Here is a 13,360-nt window from a genome sequence, read left to right as displayed (position 1 = left end):
ATTCACTAGAGCCTTGGTTGCTTGTAGAACAAAAGTGGTTGTCAGTCACTTTGTTCATAAGTGAGAATGATGATGAGTGTCACGGATCATCACATTCATCAAGTTGAAGAACAAGTGATATCTTGGACAAAGAACAAGCGGAATTGAATAGAAGAACAATAGTAATTGCATTAATACTCGAGGTACAGCAGAGCTCCACACCTTAATCTATGGTGTGTAGAAACTCCACCGTTGAAAATACATAAGAACAAAAGTGATCATTGGTTTCGGCCCCAGAGAGGGAACCAGAAGAACCAAGATGAAAATACAATAGTAAAAGGTCCTACTTATAGAAAACTAGTAGCCTAGGGTGTACAGAGATGAGTAAATGACATAAAAATCCACTTCCGGGCCCACTTGGTGTGTGCTTGGGCTGAGCAATGAAGCATTTTCGTGTAGAGACTCTTTTTGGAGTTAAACGCCAGCTTTTATGCCAGTTTGGGCGTTTAACTCCCATTTAGGTGCCAGTTCCGGCGTTTAACGCTGGAATTTCTTGAGGTGACTTTGAACGCCGGTTTGGGCCATCAAATCTTGGGCAAAGTATGAACTATCATATATTGCTGGAAAGCCCAGGATGTCTACTTTCCAACGCCGTTGAGAGCGCGCCAATTGGGCTTCTGTAGCTCCAGAAAATCCACTTTGAGTGCAGGGAGGTCAGAATCCAACAGCATCTGCAGTCCTTTTGAGTCTCTGGATCAGATTTTTGCTTAGATCCCTCAATTTAAGCCAGAAAATACCTGAAATCACAGAAAAACACACAAACTCATAGTAAAGTCCAGAAAAGTGAATTTTAACTAAAAACTAATAAAAATATAATAAAAACTCAACTAAAACTACCAAAAACATACTAAAAACAATGCCAAAAAGCGTACAAATTATCCGCTCATCACAACACCAAACTTAAATTGTTGCTTGTCCTCAAGCAACTGAAAATCAAATAAGATAAAAAGAAGAGAATATACTATAGACTCCAAATTATCAATGAAACTAAGCTCCAAATTAGATGAGCGGGACAAGTAGCTTTTTGCCTCCGAACAGTTTTGGCATCTCACTTTATCCTTTGAAATTCAGAATGATTGGCTTCTTTAGGAACTCCGAATCCAGATAGTGTTATTGATTCTCCTAGTTAAGTATGATGATTCTTGAACACAGCTACTTATTGAGTCTTGGCCGTGGCCCAAAGCACTCTGTCTTCCAGTATTACCACCGGATACATACATGCCACAGACACATAATTGGGTGAACCTTTTCAGATTGTGACTCAGCTTTGCTAAAGTCCCCAATTAGAGGTGTCCAGGGTTCTTAAGCACACTCTTATTGCCTTGGATCACAACTTTATTTCTTTCTTTTTCTTTCTTTTTCTCTTTCTCTCTTTTTTTTCGTTTTTCTCCTTCTTTTTCTCTTTTTTTTTTTTTGTATTCACTGCTTTTTCTTGCTTCAAGAATCATTTTTATGATTTTTCAGATCCTCAGTAACATGTCTCCTTTTTCATCATTCTTTCAAGAGCCAACAATTTTAACATTCATGAACCACAAATTCAAAAGACATATGCACTGTTTAAGCATACATTCAGAAAACAACAAGTATTGTCACCACATCAAACTAATTAAGCTAGTTTTAAAGATGAATTTGAAATCCTGTACTTCTTGTTCTTTTGTGATAAAAACAGTTTACATTTAAGAAAGGTGATGGATTCATATTCATAGCTTTAAGGCATAGACACTAAGACACTACTGATCATAAGACACAAACATGGATAAACATAAAGCACTAAAATTCGAAAAACAGAAAAATAAAGAACAAGGAGATTAAAGAACGGGTCCACCTTAGTGATGGCGGCTCTTTCTTTCTCTTGAAGATCCTATGGAGTGCTTGAGCTCCTCAATGTCTCTTCCTTGTCTTTGTTGCTCCTCTCTCATGATCCTTTGATCTTCTCCAATTTCATGGAGGAGGATGGCATGTTCTTGGTGCTCTACCCTTAGTTGTCCCATGTTGGAACTTAATTTTCCTAGGGAGGTGTTAATTTGCTCCCAGTAGTCTTGTGGAGGAAAGTGCATCCCTTGAGGTATCTCAGGGATTTCTTGATGAGAGGGGTCTCTTGTTTGCTCCATCTTCTTCTTAGTGATGGGCTTGAGGTTATGCCTTCTCAGTTGAACCGGCTTTGGATGCCATAAATGGTTATGGAAAAACAAAAAGCAATGCTTTTACCACACCAAACTTAAAAGGTTTGCTCGTCCTCGAGCAAAAGAAGAAAGAAGAGAGTAGAAGAAGAAGAAATGGAGGAGAGGGAGATGGCTTTATGGTTAGGCCAAAAGGGGAAGAAGTAGTGGTTTGAATTTGGATGGTGAGGTAAGTGGGGTTTTATGGAGGTGAGTGGTGAAGAGAGAGATGGGATTTGATAGGTGAGGGATTTGTGGGGATCCTGTGGGGTCCACAGATCCTTAGGTGTCAAGGAAAAGTCATCCCTGCACCAAATGGCATCAAAAATCACGTTTTGAGCCAATTCTGGCGTTAAACGCCGGGCTGGTGCCCATTTCTGGCGTTTAACGCCAGGTTCTTGCCCTTTCCTGGCGTTTAACGCCGGTCTGGTGCCCCTTTCTGGCGTTAAACGCCCAGAATGGTGCCAGACTGGGCGTTAAACGCCCAACTGCTAGCCTCACTGGCGTTTAAACGCCAGTGAGTTCTTCCTCCAGGGTGTGCTGTTTTTCTTCCTGTTTTTCATTCTGTTTTTGCTTTTTCAATTGATTTTGTGACTTCTCATGATCATCAACCTACAAAAGACATAAAATAACAAAAGAAAATATATAAAATATAATCATTGGGTTGCCTCCCAACAAGCGCTTTTTTAATGTCAGTAGCTTGACAGAGGGCTCTCATGGAGCCTCACAGATACTCAGAGCAATGTTGGAACCTCCCAACACCAAACTTAGAGTTTGAATGTGGGGGTTCAACACCAAACTTTGAGTTTGGTTGTGGCCTCCCAACACCAAACTTAGAGTTTGACTGTGGGGGCTCTGTTTGTCTCTGATTTGAGAGAAGCTCTTCATGCTTCCTCTCCATGATGATAGAGGGATATCCTTGAGCCTTAAACACCAAGGATTCTTCATTCACTTGAATGATCAACTCTCCTCCATCAACATCAATCACAGCCTTTGCTGTGGCTAGGAAGGGTCTGCCAAGGATGATGGTTTCATCCATGCACTTCCCAGTCTCTAGGATTATGAAATCAGTAGGGATGTAATGGTCTTCAACCTTTACCAAAACATTCTCTACAAGTCCATGAGCTTGTTTTCTTGAGTTGTCTGCCATCTCTAGTGAGATTCTTGCAGCTTGTATCTCAAAGATCCCTAGCTTCTCCATTACAGAGAGAGGCATGAGGTTTACACTTGACCCTAAGTCACACAGAGCCTTCTTGAAGGTCATGGTGCCTATGGTACAAGGTATGGAAAACTTCCCAGGATCTTGTCTCTTTTGAGGTAATTTCTGCCTAGACAAGTCATCCAGTTCTTTGGTGAGCAAAGGAGGTTCATCCTCCCAAGTCTCATTTCCAAATAACTTGTCATTTAGCTTCATGATTGCTCCAAGGTATTTAGCAACTTGCTCTTCAGTGACATACTCATCCTCTTCAGAGGAAAAATACTCATCAGAGCTCATGAAAGGCAGAAGTAAGTCCAATGGAATCTCTATGGTCTCATTTTGAGCCTCAGATTCCCATGGTTCTTCATTAGAGAACTCAGAGGAGGTTGGTGCACGCCCATTGAGGTCTTCCTCAGTGGCGTCCACCTCCTCTCTTTCCTCTCCATATTCGGCCATGGTTATGGCTTTGCACTCTCCTTTTGGATTTTCTTCTGTATTACTTGGGAGAGTACTAGGAGGGAGTTCAGTAACTTTCTTGCTCAGCTGTCCCACTTGTGCCTCCAAATTCCTAATGGAGGACCTTGTTTCAGTCATGAAACTTTGAGTGGTTTTGATTAGATCAGAGACCATGGTTGCTAAGTCAGAGGGGTTCTGCTTAGAATTCTCTGTCTGTTGCTGAGAAGATGATGGAAAAGGCTTGTTATTGCTAAACCTGTTTCTTCCACCATTATTATTATTGAAACCTTGTTGAGGTCTCTCTTGATTCTTCCATGAGAAATTTGGGTGATTTCTCCATGAAGAATTATAGGTGTTTCCATAGGGTTCTCCTAGGTAATTCACCTCTTCCATTGAAGGGTTTTCAGGATCATAAGCTTCTTCCTCAGATGAAGCTTCCTTAGTACTGCCAGGTGCATTTTGCATTCCAGACAGACTTTAAGAAATCAAATTGACTTGTTGAGTCAATATTTTGTTCTGAGCCAGAATGGCATTCAGAGCATCAATCTCAAGAACTCCTTTCTTCTGATTTGTCCCATTGTTCACAGGATTCCTTTCAGAAGTGTACATGAATTGGTTATTTGCAACCATTTCAATTAGCTCTTGAGCTTCTGTAGGCTTCTTCTTCAAATGAAGAGATCCTCCAGCAGAGCTATCCAAAGACATCTTGGACAGTTCAGAGAGACCATTATAGAAAATACCTATGATGCTCCATTCAGAAAGCATGTCAGAAGGACATTTTCTGATTAATTGTTTGTATCTTTCCCAAGCTTCATAGAGGGATTCTCCATCCTTCTGTCTGAAGGTTTGGACTTCCACTCTAAGCTTACTCAGTTTTTGAGGTGGAAAGAACTTTGCCAAGAAGGCATTGACTAGCTTTTCCCAAGAGTCCAGGCTTTCTTTAGGTTGAGAATCCAACCATATTCTAGCTCTGTCTCTTACAGCAAAAGGGAATAGCATGAGTCTGTAGACCTCAGGGTCAACCCCATTAGTCTTGACTGTGTCACAGATTTGCAAGAATTCAGCTAAAAACTGATGAGGATCTTCCAATGGAAGTCCATGGAACTTGCAATTCTGTTGCATTAGAGAAACTAATTGAGGCTTAAGCTCAAAGTTGTTTGCTCCAATGGCAGGGATAGAGATGCTTCTCCCATAGAAGTCGGGAGTAGGTGCAGTAAAGTCACCCAACACCTTCCTTGCATTGTTGGCATTGTTGTTGTTTTCGGCTGCCATGGGTTCTTCTTCTTTGAATAATTCGGTCAGGTCCTCAACAGAGAGTTGTGCCTTAGCTTCTCTTAGCTTTCGCTTCAAGGTCCTTTCAGGTTCAGGGTCAGCTTCAACAAGAATGCCTTTGTCTTTGTTCCTGCTCATATGAAAGAGAAGAAAACAAGAAAATATGGAATCCTCTATGTCACAGTATAGAGATTCCTTGAGGTGTCAGAGGAAAAGAAAAATAGAAGGCAGAAGTAGAAAATTCGAACTTATCAAAGAAGATTGAGTTCGAATTTTGCATTAAGGGATAGTGTTAGTCCATAAATGGAAAGATGTGAAAAGAAGGGAAGTAATTTTCGAAAATTAAGTAAAAGATTTTGAAAACATTTTGGAAAACACTTAATTGATTTTCGAAAATAAGAGTGGAAAAGAAATCAAGTGATTTTTGAAAAAGATTTTGAAATTAGAAATAAAAAAAGATTTGATTGAAAACTATTTTGAAAAAGATGTGATTAAGAAGATATGATTGGTTTTAAAAAGATGTGATTGAGAAGATATGATTTGAAAACAATTTTAAAAGATATAATTTGAAAACAATTTTAAAAGATATGATTTTAAAAATTAATGACTTGCCTAACAAGAAAAGATATGATTCAAACATTAAACCTCTCTCAACAGAAAAGGCAACAAACTTGAGATGTTCAATCAAATCATTAATTGTTAGTAAGTATCTTTGAAAAAGGAAAGAAATTGATTTTGAAAACATTTGATTGAAAAGATATGATTTGAAAAAGATTTGATTTTGAAAAACTTTGAAAACTTGAAAAAAAATTGATTTGAAAAACAAAATCTTCCCCCTTGTGCCATCCTGGCGTTAAACGCCCAGAATGGTGCACATTCTGGCGTTTAACGCCCAAACTACTACCCTTTTAGGCGTTAAACGCCCAGCCAGGCACCCTGACTGGCGTTTAAACGCCAGTCTGTCTTCTTCACTGGGGATTTTTGAATGCCCAGCTTTTTCTGTGTGATTCCTCTGCAGTATGTTCTGAATCTTCAATTCTCTGTATTATTGACTTGAAAAGACACAAATTAAAAATATTTTTGGATTTTTAATAATAAGGAATAATCAAAATGCAACTAAAATCAAATAATAATGCATGCAAGACACCAAACTTAGCAGTTTGTATACCATTGACACTAGCAAAATGAGAATGCATATAACAAAACACTCAAGTCAATAGAATTCAAAGATCAAAACAAGGAAATCATCAAGAACAACTTGAAGATCAATGAGGACACATGCATAAATTCGAAAAATGCAAGAAGAACAGAAACATGCAATTGACACCAAACTTAAAATGAGACACTAGACTTAGACAAGAAATATTTTTGGTTTTATGATTTTGTAATTTTTTTGTGCTTTTTCGAAAATTAAGTGAAAAGGAAAATAAAGGTATCAAAATTCTTAATGAGAATTCCAGGAATCATGCAATGTTAGTCTAAAGCTTTAGTCTAAAGGAATTAGACATGGCCGGCCTAGCTTCAGCAGGACATTGCATTCAAGAACTAAATTGATGAAAATCAATCAGTCTTTGGTGATGATAAGAACATCACCTTGAAACACTAGAATTCATCCTTAAAGAACTCTGAAAAAAAAATACCTAATCTAAGCAACAAGATGAACCGTCAGTTGTCCATACACAAAACAATCCCCGGCAACGGCGCCAAAAACTTGGTGCACGAAATTGTGATCACTACAACTTCGCACAACTAACCAGCAAGTGCACTGGGTCGTCCAAGTAATACCTTACGTGAGTAAGGGTCGATCCCACGGAGATTGTTGGTATGAAGCAAGCTATGGTCACCTTGTAAATCTTAGTCAGGCAAACTCAAATGTATAATGGTGATGAACGCATATAATATAAAGATAAAGATAGAGATACTTATGTAATTCATTGGTAGCAACTTCAGATAAGCGCATGAAGATGCCTTCCCTTCCGTCTCTCTGCTTTCCTACTGTCTTCATCCAATCCTTCTTACTCCTTTCCATGGCAAGCTTATGCAAGGGTTTCACCGTTGTCAGTGGCTACCTCCCATCCTCTCATTGGAAATGTTCAACGCACCCTGTCACGGCACGGCTATCCATCTGTCGGTTCTCAATCAGGCCGGAATAGAATCCAGTGATTCTTTTGCGTCTGTCACTAACGCCCCGCCCTCAGGAGTTTGAAGCACATCACAATCATTCAATCATTGAATCCTACTCAGAATACCACAGACAAGGTTAGACCTTCCGGATTCTCTTGAATGCCGCCATCAGTTCTCGCCTATACCACGAAGATTCCGGTTAAAGAATCCAAGAGATATTCACTAGAGCCTTGGTTGCTTGTAGAACAAAAGTGGTTGTCAGTCACTTTGTTCATAAGTGAGAATGATGATGAGTGTCACGGATCATCACATTCATCAAGTTGAAGAACAAGTGATATCTTGGACAAAGAACAAGCGGAATTGAATAGAAGAACAATAGTAATTGCATTAATACTCGAGGTACAGCAGAGCTCCACACCTTAATCTATGGTGTGTAGAAACTCCACCGTTGAAAATACATAAGAACAAAAGTGATCATTGGTTTCGGCCCTAGAGAGGGAACCAGAAGAACCAAGATGAAAATACAATAGTAAAAGGTCCTACTTATAGAAAACTAGTAGCCTAGGGTGTACAGAGATGAGTAAATGACATAAAAATCCACTTCCGGACCCACTTGGTGTGTGCTTGGGCTGAGCAATGAAGCATTTTCGTGTAGAGACTCTTTTTGGAGTTAAACGCCAGCTTTTATGCCAGTTTGGGCGTTTAACTCCCATTTAGGTGCCAGTTCCGGCGTTTAACGCTGGAATTACTTGAGGTGACTTTGAACGCCGGTTTGGGCCATCAAAGCTTGGGCAAAGTATGGACTATCATATATTGCTGGAAAGCCCAGGATGTCTACTTTCCAACGCCGTTGAGAGCGCGCCAATTGGGCTTCTGTAGCTCCAGAAAATCCACTTCGAGTGTAGGGAGGTCAGAATCCAACAGCATCTGCAGTCCTTTTGAGTCTCTGGATCAGATTTTTGCTCAGATCCCTCAATTTCAGCCAGAAAATATCTGAAATCACAGAAAAACACACAAACTCATAGTAAAGTCCAGAAAAGTGAATTTTAACTAAAAACTAATAAAAATATAATAAAAACTCAACTAAAACTACCAAAAACATACTAAAAACAATGCCAAAAAGCGTACAAATTATCCGCTCATCAAGGGCAGGGCAGAAAATTGATGCGGCTGGCCCATGGTGCGTGCGTGGTGCGTTGGTGTGCGCTGCAGGATGCTGCCCTGCCCTCGCGGAGGGCAGGGCAGAAAAGTTTGGTGCGCCAGATTGGTGCCTTGGTGCGCTGCTGGTGCTGCCGAATGTTGCCCTTGGTGCGCCAGGTTGGTGCGCCTATGTGCCACAACAAAATGCTGCCCTGCCCTCGCGGAGGGCAGGGCAGTGTTTCCAAACTGAAGTCCCGCGTTCGAGACACGGCTGGCACACACGCTACTCATTTTCCTTGGCTTTCTTGGCACCATAATCAAGCCTAGTTCCTTGCTTCTTCCTTGTTCCGTGTTCGACTCTTGTGGCATGCATGGGTGACATTTTTCCTTTGATTTATTTTCCATGAAGGCCCGATACTGCCCTTGTGGAGGGCAGGGCAAGGTTTTTCCTTCCTTTGATCCAAGGCACAATTTTGTGCTTTGCCCTTGTCGTGGGCAGGGCAGAGTTGCCTAGCAAGCTTTGTTCCCTTATGTTGCGCTCCTAGAGGGCAGTGTGCCCTTGTGGAGGGCAATGCTTGCCTTCCTCCTTCACACGCCACACCTCTCCTTCCTTTTACCACGTTTTCTTCTCCTTGGGCCACACTTCCTTAGGCCACGCTTTTCTTTTTTTTCTTTTCTTCACCTACAATAAACCAAAACAACCACCCAAAGTATAACTAAATTCAAGAGGCTTATAAATCACTTAGAATTCAATTAAATTTAGCTTAAACCTCATGAGTTAACATTAATTTCATGGTGGTTGTTTGATTTAAAGAAGTTATGCATTTTCATTCCAAATCACTTACTTAGGATGCAAGAAAGTGCATAAAGACTAACAAAACAAGTAAAATTAGCTTGAAAAATGGGTATATGATGACTTGTCATCACCCAACCTTAGGTAACTCTTTCAAACTCTCTTTAGAATAAATGGTTAGTTAAATTGCTGTGTATAGCAAGTAATTAAGTTTGGTGTTGCACACCAATTTGATTGTGCTAACAAAGGAACAAAATCAAGGGTGAATGCATGGTACTAAGTTTGGTGTTCCACCATTAACATCATGTGAGCACAAAGTTACCCTTGAGACAATCATGAACAATCACAAATTTCAAGCAATCACAGAAATCAATTAACCTTGCATCCTACTTGTTTACTTTCTAGTTTTATAGTTTTATTTTCTCATAGAAGCAAAGTGATGGTCTTTTTGGAAAACGAATTCCAACACACATAACTCACCGGCAAGTGTACCGGGTCGCATCAAGTAGTAATAACTCACTTAGAGTGAGGTCGATCCCACAGGGATTGATGGATCAAGCAATTTTAGTGGGTGATTAGTTTAGTCAAGCTAACTTGAGTGATTGGGTGAAATTGATGCTGTAGAATGTAAAATTTACAGGGAAATTAAAGTTGTAGAATGTAAATGGGCAGAAACGTAAAGAGCAAGAAATATAAATTGACAGAATCTTAAATGACAAGAAAGGTAAATTGCAGTGAATGTAAAGGAGAGTGGGTGCTGGAAATTAAAGAAAGCAATAATTCAAGCAACTGGAAATCTAAATTGCAGGAAGAATAAAAGGATTTTAGGAGCTGGGATTCAAGAAATCAAACAAGGAAGTGTAAATAGCAATCAAAGAGAGAAGTAAAAGATGTAGCAGACTCAAAGAGATTTAGAAAATCACTTTAAAAATCAAAACAGAAAGTAACTTGGCTCAATTGAAAAAACTAAATGAGATGTTGAAGATCTCAGGAGCTCAATGAGACTAGAAAACAAGTCTAGATCTCAATCCCTTCCTTGATCCAACAGCAAATAGACTGAAGAAGAAATAGAGATGAAAGCAGCAAAGAAAGCTTTGATTCAAATCACAATTCTCTGAAATTATGCAGACAAGCAAACAGAGAGAATTCTCAAGGTGAGATTGAAATAGAATTTCTTCAATTCTCAACCCAAGATTCAAAACAAAAATGAAAACTAAAAGAGAGAGCTCTCTAATCCTAATGCTCCCTAGTGGAGCCAGCCTTCCCTAATGGAGCTCCCCCTCTTACAAAGATGTTAATCATGCCTTATATAGGCTTTACAAATTAAAAATGAAAATAAAATTAAAACAAATTACAATTAAAATGAAAATCCTAATCTAATTGATCTTTGTGCCTTTGGGTGATGATAATGGGCTTAGCATGCTTTGGATTTGAGGAAGAGTGGGTCTGGATGGCCTTGGTTCAATTGGTGAAGAATTGAGTTCAAAGGGAATTTTAATTGAATTTTGGCCCATGGGTGTTGCTCACAGCGCAATGCTCAGCTCTCCCCAAGAGTGTAGCATTCGACTTGTATACCTGGCCGTGTCAATTTTGGTGCGTGACAATGCTTGGCAAGACAAGGGAGTAGCGCCCAGCTCTTGGCAAGAGCGCATCTTCCTCCTTGTCTTTAGTGAAGCCACAAGTTCGAACCTTGGTGGGAGCACTTCTCCATGCTGTGTTCCTCATTTTTTTTCTTTGGGAAGCACGATAAAGCTCTCCAAGAGAGCACTGAGCTCTCTAAGTGAGCGCTCCTTTGCTTTGGAGTGAGGCTCCCTCTTCGAATCCTGGTGAAGCCACTTTGATTCATTTTTGCTTGTTTTTGGTCCTTAAAGATGCCTTTTATTCGTGCCTCAATTTCATGCCAAATATGAATTTCCATATATCATTGGAAAGTTCTAAATGTCAGCTTTCTAACGCAACTAAAAGCACATCAATCGGACATTTGTAGCTCAAGTCATGCCCTTTGAAGGAGGCATGGTCATGCTGTGAACACCCAAGTTTTAACTTAGCGAAAATTTGGCTTCCAAGCTGAATTTTGTTTGCACGACAATGCTTGGTTAACTACATGAGCGCAGCACTCCCCCTTGTTTCCTTGATTTGGTCATGGGCCGCACTTTTAAAAGCTTGGCCTAAGGCTCCAAAGTGTGCTCCCCCTTGCTTTTTAGCTTATTTTGTGCTTCTTTGTTTCTTTTTCTTCTTATTTCCTACAAGATTTATAAAATTAAAAGATCAAAGAAATATACCATTTAAGCAAAAAAAGAATGCAATATTTGAGCATAAATCATCAATTTCTTGTATGATAAAGCATAGAAAAACATGACATGGTGACATGTCATCACAACACCAAACTTAAACCTTGCTTGTCCCCAAGCAAGAAAAGAATTATGCAATTAAGATTGACAATCCAAGGTGAGAATAATAGCAAGTTAATGTTCATGGTAGGCTAGTTTCTTATGCATGCTACAATCACAAAAGAAATGTAAATGATTGATGCTTCTATCTAGCTCAATTTATGAAATCTTTTCCTTATAATTCTTCCTTGAAACAAGCTTTTGATTTTCTTATTAGCTTCTCCTTTTGGGTGCTTTGCCCCATGAGTTGATAACAAAGCTACGACTTCTAAATGCTTTGTTTTCAAGTATTACCACTTGATACATAAGCACCACAAGCATTGAATTGGAGGACTTCATTAAGCTCTTTTGTTTCTTTTCTTGACTCTCTAATCATTGATGCTCAGAACCTTGAGCTTTGAGGGAGTGCTTTTACACTTGAGCCTAGCCTTGACTTCTAAGTGTTTTGTTTTCAAGCTTTTTGCCTAATACATAAACACCACAAGTACTTAGCAAATAAATTGCCATTGGTACTCAGAGCCTTCAGCTTTCTCATTCTTTTCCTTTTTCTTTTCTTGCCCTTTTTTTGCATTTACTTTTTCAAGGTTTTCATGATTTCAAAAGATTTCACAAAATGTCCTAGATGAAAACTTCAATTAAATAAAATCCAATGCCATTAAGCAACAATCAATCATACTAGCTTTCCAATACTTATATGCACATGCTAAGTTCATCTTTAATTCCTTGTTTGTTTTTGATCATGATAATTTATTGCTTTGAGCTCACAAAATTCAAGTTGGTAGTTATAATGTCACAGCAACATGTCGCAAATCAAAATTCAAACTATGCTTATTCATACAACACATGCATACAAAGAAGATAAAGACAATCATGCAATGTATAGTACTGGAAACAATTGAGAGAAAAAGGAACTTTACAACCTTATAATTCATCTTCTCTATTGTTGTCCTTTTCCTCCCATTATTCTCCTTCTTATATCAAACTCAGAATACTTGCTCTTCCTCAAGCAATAATTAGAACCGTGGCTATGGGGCTAAGATAGATCATGAATGTCTTACACAATGAAATGTTAGTAAGACATGTGTTTCAAGCAAGCAAAAATGAAAAAAAAAGTGAAGGCACAAAGAAACAGAGACATTGTGATTGCAAATATAAGTTGGTGTGCATGATACATTGCAATAGGAATAACTGGCACACGAAACTTAGTGTGACACTTTCACTTGAAATTGATGCAAGTATCTACTAAAGATTGGAACCAAATTTTGTTGCATAGCAACACCAAACTTAGAATGCAATCATATGTCAATTTATTTGAACTAAACTAAATGAAACTGTTATATGTTAAATACAATCACCAAGCAAAGAATATGTCATTAATAAGGATCTCTTGGTGATGTATTAACAAAAATAGTTAATAAAAGAAAGCATTAAAAATAAGAAAATGAATCAAACAAAAAGAAAACTAAAATTGTCTAACTAAATGAAAGATAACACTACAAGACATTATGATTATGCAGACAAGTAGTGTTGCTGAATGAATTGCATAGAGAAATAAATGGCACACCAAACTTAGAGTCTTAGTGTGTCACTTCTATGTAGAATTGATGCAATCATCCAAAGGAATTGAAAACAAAATATTGCAGGGCAACACCAAACTTAGAATGTAACCATATGCCAATTTATTGAGATTTAAGCTAAACAGATGATACACGGAAACTTGTCTCTCAACAAATTTCCTTTCGGCAAGTATACCAAATTGTCATCAAGTAAAAACTCACAATAGAGTGAG

General features: G+C 38.8%; 1 non-coding gene across 1 annotated transcript; it reads left to right on the top strand.

The window, feature by feature from the left end:
* The first annotated feature begins 4,611 nt into the window (after positions 1-4,611).
* On the top strand, positions 4,612-4,719 carry LOC130937236 (small nucleolar RNA R71). The gene has a single exon (XR_009068462.1). It is a non-coding gene; the product is annotated as a small nucleolar RNA R71 (small nucleolar RNA).
* Positions 4,720-13,360: the final 8,641 nt, after the last annotated feature.

Source organism: Arachis stenosperma, chromosome 6, assembly GCF_014773155.1.
Source record: "Arachis stenosperma cultivar V10309 chromosome 6, arast.V10309.gnm1.PFL2, whole genome shotgun sequence".
Lineage (NCBI taxonomy): Eukaryota > Viridiplantae > Streptophyta > Magnoliopsida > Fabales > Fabaceae > Arachis > Arachis stenosperma.
Note: the sequence above shows the minus strand (reverse complement) of the source record. Positions and strands in the feature narration are given on the sequence as shown.